General features: G+C 39.4%; 2 pseudogenes; both read right to left on the bottom strand.

Annotated features, from left to right (window-relative positions):
* Nucleotides 1-3,651: 3,651 nt before the first annotated feature.
* On the bottom strand, nt 3,652-4,344 carry LOC103735790 (annotated as a pseudogene).
* Nucleotides 4,345-4,649: 305 nt separating this feature from the next.
* LOC103735789 overlaps nt 4,650-11,178 on the bottom strand; it is a 15,584-nt pseudogene continuing 9,055 nt past the window's right edge.

The raw sequence follows: 11,178 nt of genomic DNA, 5'->3' as shown, positions 1-11,178 counted from the left end.
AATTCCCCCCCCCTTTTTTGTACAAGGATAATACCAGACTGGATGTAGGTTTCAGAATGACTGCTCTGGCTCTGACTCATGAGGGCATTGCTATGAGTAGCCATTTTAACATAAGCCTAAAATTTGCACGTCTATAGCCCATTATGCAATAATCACAGAATTGCAATATTTGTATCTGAATCACTTGATGCCCATTATTTTTACTAGTCATCAAGTCACAATATTAAAAGAATTTCTAATGCAATAAAACTCAAGTCACAGAAACCTCAGAAACATAGAAATGTCTATGGCTCTTCAGTTGTCAAAATAAAAACAGCACACATGACCTCAAAGGGGAAAATGTTCAGTTTGATTAAAAAAAACAAAACAAAAGGAAAATGATTCAAAATCTATTTAGATATATCTTTTTTGGGAAAAAAAACCTATGGAAAATTATAACTTTTTATTAATGAGCCCAAACCTTTTGATTATGATTAAATTATTATCAAATCCTAAGACTTCTAATAGATTTCCTACTAGAACCATTACTTATTCTTGTGCTTAAACTGAGGATTTAGTACTTAATGCTTGAACAAAGATCAAGTATGTACAGAAAACATTATGAAACAAGCAGATTTTGTAACTTCAGGAAATAAACAATGATAAGATCCTTTCTGTTCCCCCCCCCCTTTTTTTTCTTTTTTCTTTTTTCTTTTTCTTTATCTTCCTGTAGCCCCGACCAGCCTGGAACTCAATAGGAATACACAGACCAAGCTGGCCTCATTCTCACAGAGATTTGCCTGCCTCTGCCTGCCTGAGCACTAGGATCAAAGGCGTGTGCCACCACACGCCAGATTCTTTAATCTTTCAAACTTCTTTGTTCAACACAATTTACCTGAATGATTTTTAAAGGTTCATGACTTAAAACAGAATTGTAACAAATATGACTTTTAATCATACTGTATTGCATATAATGTTTCAAGATTCAGGAAGACCTACTCAGGATCAAATGGACTGTGACATCTTTTAGTTAGCTAGAAAGTTGTGAGTTGTTGGGTTACAATAGTCACTTCAGCATAGCATGTAGTGGATGGAACACTTGGGTTTCTCTTGGGAGTGGCACAAAAAAGCCTAGCTGGGAAGGGAGAGAGTGGGTGGTTGTTTTGTTTGCTTGTTTATATTTTCAGCACTGAAGACTGAACCTAGGGCTAAACTTCTAGTCTTGTGTGTGTGTGTGTGTGTGTGTGTGTGTGTGTGTGTGTTTTGTTTTTGTAGACTGGGTCTGGCTAAATTGACTCAAGTGACCTCAAATTTGGAATCCTTCTGCTTTAGCCTCCAGAGTAATGGGATTATAGACATGTGCCATGACACCTGGCTTGTGTTTTTTAAGGGAATTTTTTAATTAATTCAGAATTTATTATGTCTGTAAATAACTGCTGACCAGTTAATAAAGCCATATAAAACTCTAATAGTCAAGAATACATGATTTTTATTATATTGTTTTAGGTTTTTTTTTTTTTTTTTTTTTTTTTTGAGACAGAATTACACTATGTCTCTGGTCCAGGCTGACCTTGAACTCATTCATGATCCTCCTGCTTTGGAGGCCTGCTGAGGGCTGAGTATACAAGTATGTTCCACCATACTTGACTAAAAAACTGCTTTAAAACACTGGGGGCCATTCTTGTATCCCTTAAGCAAGTATTTAAAATATTGATGCAGATTTCACCAAAGTTAGGAAAGTGGGATAGACTGAAAAAGAAATTAGAGTGCCACTGAAAGCTGATTTTAAAGAAAAGATCTGCCTTCTCTCTATAAACTAAACATTGAAGGTGTTTGGATTTGGGGGGCTGATTTTGGCTGATGTGAAAATTCCAGGAAGTGGAGGCAGGTGCACTAATGACAAATGCAATTTCTTTTTTTCTTTTTTTTCTTTTTTTTTTTTTGCCTTTTTGAGACGGTCTCCCTGTAGCCCCAGCTGTCCTGGAACTCACGATGTAGACCAGGCTGGCCTCGAACTCACAAAGATCTGCCTGCCTCTGCCTCCCAAGTACTGGGATTAAAGGCATGCGCCACCACGCCCGGCTGACAAATGCATTTTTACAGTCCTGGGTATTTGTGATGGTCGGCAAACTTTTGGGAGAGCAAATCAAGAGCCTTGAGAAGACATTTTCAGGCTAACTTAGAAAGTTATTCCATCTAGAAAAATGAGCTTTAAAAGAGTAAACTCTCCAGCCGGGCATGGTGGCACACACCTTTAGTCCCAGCACTTGGGTGGCAGAGGCAGGTGGAGCTCTCTGAGTTCAAGGCTAGTCTGGTCTACACAGCGAGCTCCAGGGCAGCTGAGGCTAAAGAGTAAAGTCTTTTTCAGATATTTTCCCTCTTTACTCTTTGGAAACTTCATGCATTTGTACTTTTACATATGACATAGAAGCTCAACTGAAAGTAACTATGATTTACATGATTATCTCTGTTTCATATTTTTAGAAGTCTACTGATAGTTGAAGGACAACGTAGTGGCTTTACGGATTTGTAAGGGACTGGGCTTCTTCCTGCTTACTACTTTGCCTTCCCTCACCCTCATTGTCCAAGATAGGTGCTGGACCTCCAGCCAACACGTCCATATCCTGTCAATGGGGTGGAGGAACAGGAAAGGCACACTCCTTGAGGAGACTTCCTAGAAGTTATACATAAGACTTAGACAAAAGTTATGCTCAGTACAACATCTAGCTACAAAAGTGTGGCTGGTAGGTCTTACAGGGTAGAAATGGCTTAAAGAAAAGGGAAAAAAGGATACCGAGCGGTCCATTAGACAATTTGTCCCTGTGACAGAATATCTGACATGAACAATTAAAATATCTTTCGACTTACAGTTTCAGGGTTTCAGTATTGTGGTAGGGAAGCAGGGGAGCAGGGCAGCTCACATCATGGCAGCCAGAAAGCAGAGAGAAGTCTATGCTAGGGGGAATTCTTTCTTTCTCCCATTTTTTTAAGTTTAAAACCAAACACACTTCATTTATGCCAGGAATTTAAGCAGAGACCTGAAATGGAGCCAGTCATTCACAAAGTGATAGAAAGTAGAGCCATGATCTTGGCTTCAGATTTCTGGTTCAGTAGTCTGTAAGGAATATTATACAATAAAAGTCCCACTGCAGATTACTGTTTTCTGGCTGTGGCCAACTGGCTGTCACTTCAGGGTAGAACCTTGTTAAGGGAATGGAAAGGTGAGCACCATTTCCTACACTCTCCCTCCTGCTGCCAGGCTCCCGCTGTTCCTGTGTTGAAGGCAGCAGTGACCACCACAAAGTGGTCCAAGAGAGGCAGACAGGAAGGGCTGTTCACTCTGTTCTTCTACCACAGCCACGCTCACCTCCATGGTAGGACCTGTGGTCCTGGCCTGGACTCCGGCAAAGGAATCCAGCTCTGGCAGTGGCAGCTGGGGAGGGGCCTTGGAACACCTGCTGAATGAAGGAAGTTGGGCAATGGAATGCAGTGGCTGCAGGGCTCTCTCAAAAAGGGGCTGGGAATAATTAGGAAACAACCCATTTGGGAGCTGCTTTTGACCTCTAGCTCCCTGTTGGCCTGATGCATAAGGGAAGCCATCTCCCTTAAGGGCAAAGTCAATGGGGGTGCTCAGAGCTCCTGGCTCATTCTCTCATGCCACTCCCTCACTCCTTAGGCCTCTTCTTGTGACCTCCCCCTCCCCCTCCTCATTTCTTCTTCTTTGCAGCTGTCTTTTGATGTGTGCCTTGCACATGTCACTCGCAGAGTCAGAGCTGCCAGAGTCAAATGACTGTCTCTATGTTTCATTTTCTTCTTTTCATAGAAGACTTGCTTTGCAGGATCAGGCTTTTCAAATTCTTCAGCCCTGCTCTCTTCTTTCTCCTCTTCCGCATCAGGTATCAGAGAATACTTGGTTCCACCTGGCTGTGTGAAACGGTCTTTTGCTAAGTGGCCTTTGCAACCACACTTCTTGCAGGCAGTGTTCAGGACAGCCTCGAGGCTGATCTGCCCAGTGTACTCCTGGAAGGACCGCCTTTGCCTCTCTTCTTGCTCACTGATAACGTTGTTGGGATCCCGGTCTTTCCCAGGTCCTTGGTTGACAACCTTCATGGAGAGGGACACTGTCATTCCATTGTTTTTCATCTCCCGGCCAATAAGCTTCACCCACACGTTGTCTCCAACGTCGATCATCTCAGAGTGCTTATCACGACAAGAAGATATGTGAGTTCGATAGACCAGACCTTGCGTTTGACAGCCTGGGATTTTGACAAAGGCTCCATAGTCTGTCACCATAGCAACCTCTCCTTGAAAAATAGTGTAGCGTGCAGGCAAGTGTTCCATGGTCTCAGGCCTTCCTGAATTCATCCTTAAAATGTTCTATGGCTCCTCCGCTTCTCTTCTGCTACAGCTAATTGAAGTGTCTCTGCGCAGGCTCCCAGCTCGCAGCCGTCTCCAGAAAGCCAAGCCAGATCCGTGCATTCCCACCCAGAAGGCACAGCGAGCCTAGGAGGGCGCGCAGTCCTGCAAGCCAATCCCAGAGTCCCCTTTCTCCCATTTTATTCCATCTAGACCTGCAGCTCATTGAGTAGTGCTACCCACATTCAGAATGGTCTTCCCACTTCAATTCTCTACAGAAACATCCTCACAGACACACTCAGAAGTGCATTTCACTAATCTTCCATACCCTTTTCAGTCCAATCAAACTGGCAATCAAGATTAGCCATCACGACATTAAACGGTCTTTCGAACTCTTCCAGACCTTCTAAAGTTTCTCTTCAACTGAAAATCCACAAATCTAGTGCTTTAATTTTACAGAGGTTTGGACAAAGCGCTGTGTCCAGGATGCATGTTAGGGTCAAGGAAAAAAATAGAACCCACATCTTAAAACTCAGGTATAGAGAACATTGCTATTTCAAATATTAGTGTTAGAATATTGTATTTTGGGAAGAGAGAGTTGGCTCAGTGATTAAGAATATTTAGTGTTCTTGAGGAGGACCAGGATTTCGTTCCCAGAACCCATATCTGGAGGCTCACAGTCGCCTATAATTCCAGTTTCAGGGGATCTGACACATTCTTCTGGCCACACTGAGCACCTGTACCCATGTAGTACCCATAAGGCCACACAAGTGCGCACATATGCACATAAACGAAAAATATACCTACATATTTTAAAAAGAATATTACATTTTTCCCAATTTCCAGAATATTCAGATTTGGTTAAATGTGAATTAGGAATCAGCACACATAATAACAGTACCTTCCATGTTAATAGCGACTGTTCTCGCTTTATGTTCATCATGGAAATTCTGACCAATGCTTGGTCAATCAAAAATTAAAGCGTGACAAGATTCTTCAAAAATAGCCTCAGCTGGGGAAAAATAAAACTCTTTTAAGGCAACCAAAAAACTAGGTTATCAAAATGGAAGCCTATGTGGAGAATGTCTTAAATCTTCTTTTTAAATTTCACTTAGGAGTACTAAGCACAGATTTTTTTAAAATCACAAACTTAGAGCTGGAAGTTGGTCATAAGATCTTTTTGTCTTCCAACCCTCAGATGAAACAAATGAAGCATCTCTTTTATCAGGTGGACTTGCTCTAGTGAAGTCCTTGGCAGAATACTCACTTTCAGAGTTACCAATCCCGGAGGAAAGAAAATTAGTTCTTTATACTTCCGCCAAAAAAGAATTGTATCTGCTTGGATATAAATCTGCTAGAATTACATTAGCTTGGAGAATTACATCATATATGCATATATACATCATATATATCACATATTATACACGCCTTATATGTATCTGTGTGTATAAATCATATGGATGCTTTTTCCTCTATCCAGAGGAGTCACATGCATTCTTGGGATGACATGAGAGCTGCAAGAGTTCTGTCAGGTTCAGTCTTTCCTGTGTTCTCCAAGCTTCTCCATATCTAACTCAAGTCTTTAGAACTGCAAGACAATAATGGATTTCCTTCCATTTTGCCTTGGATGGTGTATTTGTCAGCTTTGTACTGTTATAATAAATATCTGAGATAATCAATATAAAGAGAAAAGATTTATTTTAGCTCCCAGTTTTGGAGGTTTCACCATATGATCACACGGCCCTGTTTCTCCTGAGCAGAGCAGCATCCTATGGCAGGACTCCATGTAGAGCAAAATCGTACGCACTTGAAAGAGAGAAGAATTGAAAGAAGAGTGAGATACCCACCTCCCTTCAAGGGAATGTCTCTTAATACTTGGATCGGTGGGTGACACTTAAGATTCAAACTTTAGCAGACTGTTATTTGAATAGTCTATACATTTTTTTCTGTAAAATTGCATGTTTAACTTTCAACTGTGGCTTATTTATGCATTGAAAAATTTTATTTATTTTAAAATTTATTATTCAGTGTGTGTTGTATATGGCGTGAGTATGGATATGTGCATGCTATGGCCCATGTGTAGATGTTAGCAGACAACTTTTGGGAGTTGATTCTCTCATTCCACCTTTATATGGGTTCTAGGAATTAAACAGGCTTGTCAGACTTAATGCAGCAAGCAGTTTCTTTTATTCACTGAGCCATCTCACCAAACCTTATACATTTTTTAAATACAATGCTTTCTTGCACATGGTAGGCATTTGATAAATATTTGCTCATTTGAGACACGTGACTTGATGCTGAAGCAGTGAACAGTCTTCCACACAGAACTGGAGCAAACAAGAAGCCAAACATGAGCCAGAATGCAAAGATTCTGGGGAAAAATGTCTAGCAGACCATGAAACTCATGGTCATAAAGCACCTTTGGCCCATAAAACAATTCAGTAAAAACTCATCCTTCTTTTTATGATATAATGTATGGATAAAATTCCTAGGAATATAGTGTTTTATGAAAGATTTTTTATTCAGTCCTCAAACTAGAATGTATCAATGACACAGTGGGTCCAGAATTTATTCCTTTGGATAGAATTGGGGTCTGCTGTTCATTTTTCCAGTAGAGTGTGGGGTCCCAGTGTTTTATGAAAGGTTTTTTATTCAGTCCTCAAACTAGACTGTATCAATGGACACAGTGGGCCCAGAATTAGACCATACCAGATCTACCAGGAATGGATTTATTTTGAGGAAGATTTTCCATTTCTATAGACTAGGTATGATTTGAAACTCTAGATGGAAATATTTTTAGAAAATGGGAAAACACATGGAAGAGTGTACCATGATGATTTAGAATCTTCAAGCAAAACTACAATGATGCAGTTATAATTATTTTATCATTATCATTGAAACAGTATTATTTATGAAGTTTACACTAACATAAAGCTACTTGTGTATTCATGTAAAGTTGTTTAACATCTAGGTTGATATTTTTAAAATCATGGAATACATACAAAGTAAAACCCAACTTTTAATTATCTTCTAAGAATATCTAGGAAGAGAGCTAAACTTTCTGAGTAAAAGGTAGTGAGAATATGCTTTTTATTCATTTATTTTAATATTTTGTTATTTTTATTTTATGTGTACAAGTATTTTGCCTGCATGTAAGTGCACCCATGCTATGCAATGCCCCCGGAGGCCAGAGAGGGCATCATATCCCCTGGAACTGGAGTTAACAGAGGGTTGTTAGCCACCATGTGGATGCTGGGAACTGAACCTGGGTCCTCTGCAAGAACAGCCAGTGCTTTTAAGAACGGAGCCATCTCTCCAGCCCCCAGGCTTTTTATTCTTTGTAAGCAAGCTCTCACTATGTAGCCCAGCCTGATTCAAATTCATTATGCAGCCCAAGCTGACCTCAGGATCCCTTTGCTTGCTCAGGTACCCAAACATTGAGATTACAAGCTTGTACCAGCACGCCAGCTTGTTTTAATTGAATTTTTAATAAGTATTTTAATGGTACAAAGGGTAATCAAATGCCCCAGGCTTTTTATTCTTTGTAAGCAAGCTCTCACTATGTAGCCCAGCCTGCTTCAAACTCATTATGCAGCCCAAGCTGACCTCAGGATCCCTTTGCTTGCTCAGGTGCTCAAACATTGAGATTACAAGCTTGTACCAGCACTCCAGCTTGTTCTTATTGAATTTTTAATAAGTATTTTAATGGTACAAAGGGTAATCAAACAGGGATGAGTGTGTGATATTAGTTATACATACATACATACATACATACATACATACATACATACATACATGGCATAGAAGAAAGGAAAGTAATTCTAGAAATGTAAGCCTTTAAGAAGCAGTATGTTATGACAAACATCAAGTTATACATACATACATACATACATACATACATACATACATACACACAAACATGGCATAGAAGAGAGGAAAGTAATTCTAGAAATGTAAGCCTTTAAGAAGTGGTATGTTATGACAAACATCGTCTTTTGTAAGGTATCATTTCTGTCATTGATAACAAATTGAAATTATACATCATGTCATTTTTAAGTAATAGTTGAGTTGATAGAATGTAGAAGCATCACAATGAGTATGCTTAATACAAATAATTATACACAGACTAACACTTCTCTACAATTTAGTTTTCACGAGATAGGATCTCACATAGCCCAGGTTGCCTTCAAATTTACTATGTAGTGATGTAGTTGAGGTTGGCTTTGAATTTTTGATCTTCCTGCCTTTTACCTCTGAAGTGCTGGGATTAGAGGTGTATGCCACCATGCCCAGCAATTTTTCTTTTTGTGATTGGCAGTTAAATGCAGAGTGTTTTTTTTAATGTGTATGAGTGTTTTGTCTGCATGTAAGTGCACCGTGTGTGTAATGGCACAACGCCAGCAAAGGCCAGAAGAGGATGCTGAATCCTTGTAACTGGAATTATGGTCCATCTGGTCCAGTACTCCCTATGGGTGCTGGAAACTGAACTTGGGTCCTCCGTAAGAGCAGCCAGTGATCTTAACTACGGAACTATCTCTCCAGCCCCCTAAATATAGAGCTTTAATTTTAAAGCTTAACAATGAATAATCATACATTGAGATCAACACAAAATACAAAATATTCTGGTCTAAGCTTGTCCATGTACACAGTTGAATTAATTACAAGGAATGGCGTAACAGATACTAAGGAGACTTTTTTGGTTAAGTAATTTTTATAAGTATTAAACTTCATCTTACACACTGAAGTTGTTATCCACAGAGGACAAAATTGAGGCTTTTATACTTGTGTTTATTTTGCATTTAAGTTTGAAAACACTACTATCTTTTACTATGAAAACAAAACCACGAATGTCTGAGTTTGAGGTTAGCCTGGCTTATATAATGAATTCTAAACTAGCTGAGCTACATAAAGAAATTCTGTTTCAAAACAGACAAAACAAAACCAAAACAATCAAACAACAAAAATCCAAAAGCAAGTAGTAATGTATTCTGACTATAGTCTTTCACTCACAACTACATATAAAATACCAGCAATGCTGGCCTATAATTCTTGAAAGTTCGTGGCTTGACAGAGTGACACAAAATTCAAGGCTAGCCTGGTTCAATTTAGGGAGATCCTGTCTAAAATAATGATAATAAAATTCTTTAAAGGGGTGGGGATATTTAGCTCAGTGGTAGAGTTCTTGCTTACTGTGCACAAGGTTCTAGGTTCCATCTCCAGTATAAACAAAACAAAACAAAACAAAACAACAAAACAACCTACAACCCATAAAAAGCAGCAAGACCTATTCACTGGCCCTACAAAGAAGTTAGATACTGAATATCCCCTCTGGAATGATGTAATGATGAAATGATGTTTTTAATTCTCATATACTTCTCCATTTTAAGGGCACCCTCTTTCTTGATTTGTATCGAAGTCTACTAGTTCTACCCGATCCAATTTATCAGTCTCTTCCATTTCCTGACCTTCAGGAAAATTTTTTTCCAGCAAAGAAAGTTTATCAGGAGAGAGAAAGTCATTCTCAGGAAAATTTACTTTAATCTTGATAATTAGGTGCCTGCTTTCACATGGTACACAGTAAATTGGCATACCTTCATTGAGCACACATCCATTTTCTCCCATGTGTAACCATCTGACATGGGTGAAAGGTGAAGGCTATGGCCCTTCAGTCTTTAAGTAAGGTATTGACTTTTGGAACTCACATAGTGCTTCAACTAGTTCTATGTTCACTCCCATGTAAACATCTTGTTGAATAAAGCATTGGTGGCCTGTCTCATCTAGCAGAATGATAGTATCTCCTGACTCCAGTCCTGGTCTTTGATTTCCTTCATTATGGGATGCTATCTGCTATCCATCTTTCATGTCTTTGTCAACATGAACTTCTAGAATCTTCTCTTGAACTATCTTCTTTCCCTCAAGCTTTATGTCTGTCATTAGGATCTGTTCACCATAGCCTTGGCACTTCATGCACACAGAATGAATTACTTGAACCATTCTTCGTCCTATTTATGAATCCTTATTTGCATTCCAGCAACGCTGCAGCCGGGGCAGCACTCCACTCGTACCACCTTGCCCTTCACATTTGTCACAAATCGTATTCTTTTGCAGAGCCAATTTTCTTGTTGTACCACTGTATAGATATTCTAAGATTCCTGATAGTGGATGCAGAACATGTTTACTTCTCTTTTCTCTCTGAATCCTTTCTTTTCCTCCAAAAAGATGCTCATGGGAGAGCCAAAGCCACCACCTTCATCACCCTCCCCAATTGCCAATTTGCCTTCTTTGTCATATAATTCCCTTTTCTTGGCATCAGAGAGAACTTCATAAACTTGAGAAATTTCTCTATTCTTATCAGGACAGTACTTCAAAGCTGGCTTCCTATAAACATTGCAATTTTTTTTCTGGGTAATCCTGGGTTTGACCTTCAAAACATAATAGTTGGCTCACTATTTTTTACTGCTGGTGAGCCAACTGGGGTCAAGAGAGGGGAATGGGATAGGGCACACTGTTAGGTGTGTTTCTGAAAATTCTGTTACCTTTTTCTTTTGATATAGGGTCTCATGTAGCTTGGGCTGCCTTGAACTTTTGATATTCCTTTCTTTACCTCCCAGGTTCTAGGATTCCAGATGTATGACACCACACCTGGCTAAAAACCTGTTACTGTCTGAATAACCATCACACTCTTAAAAGTTCCATGTGAGCTCCAGGGAATATGTTGTTTTGGGTAATATTTAAGGATTGCATATGCTCTCTCCCAGACGATGTAATCTTACTTCTGGCTGTGATTTGTATTTTTGGTTAGAGTAGTGCTACATTGTAGCTATTATTTTAAAAAGATCAATA

The sequence above is a fragment of the Nannospalax galili genome, unplaced genomic scaffold (assembly GCF_000622305.1).
Source record: "Nannospalax galili isolate Female #2095 unplaced genomic scaffold, S.galili_v1.0 scaffold2377, whole genome shotgun sequence".
NCBI classification, from domain to species: Eukaryota; Metazoa; Chordata; class Mammalia; order Rodentia; family Spalacidae; genus Nannospalax; species Nannospalax galili.
The sequence above is the reverse complement of the archived record's forward strand: the minus strand, read 5'-3'. Positions and strand labels throughout refer to the sequence as shown.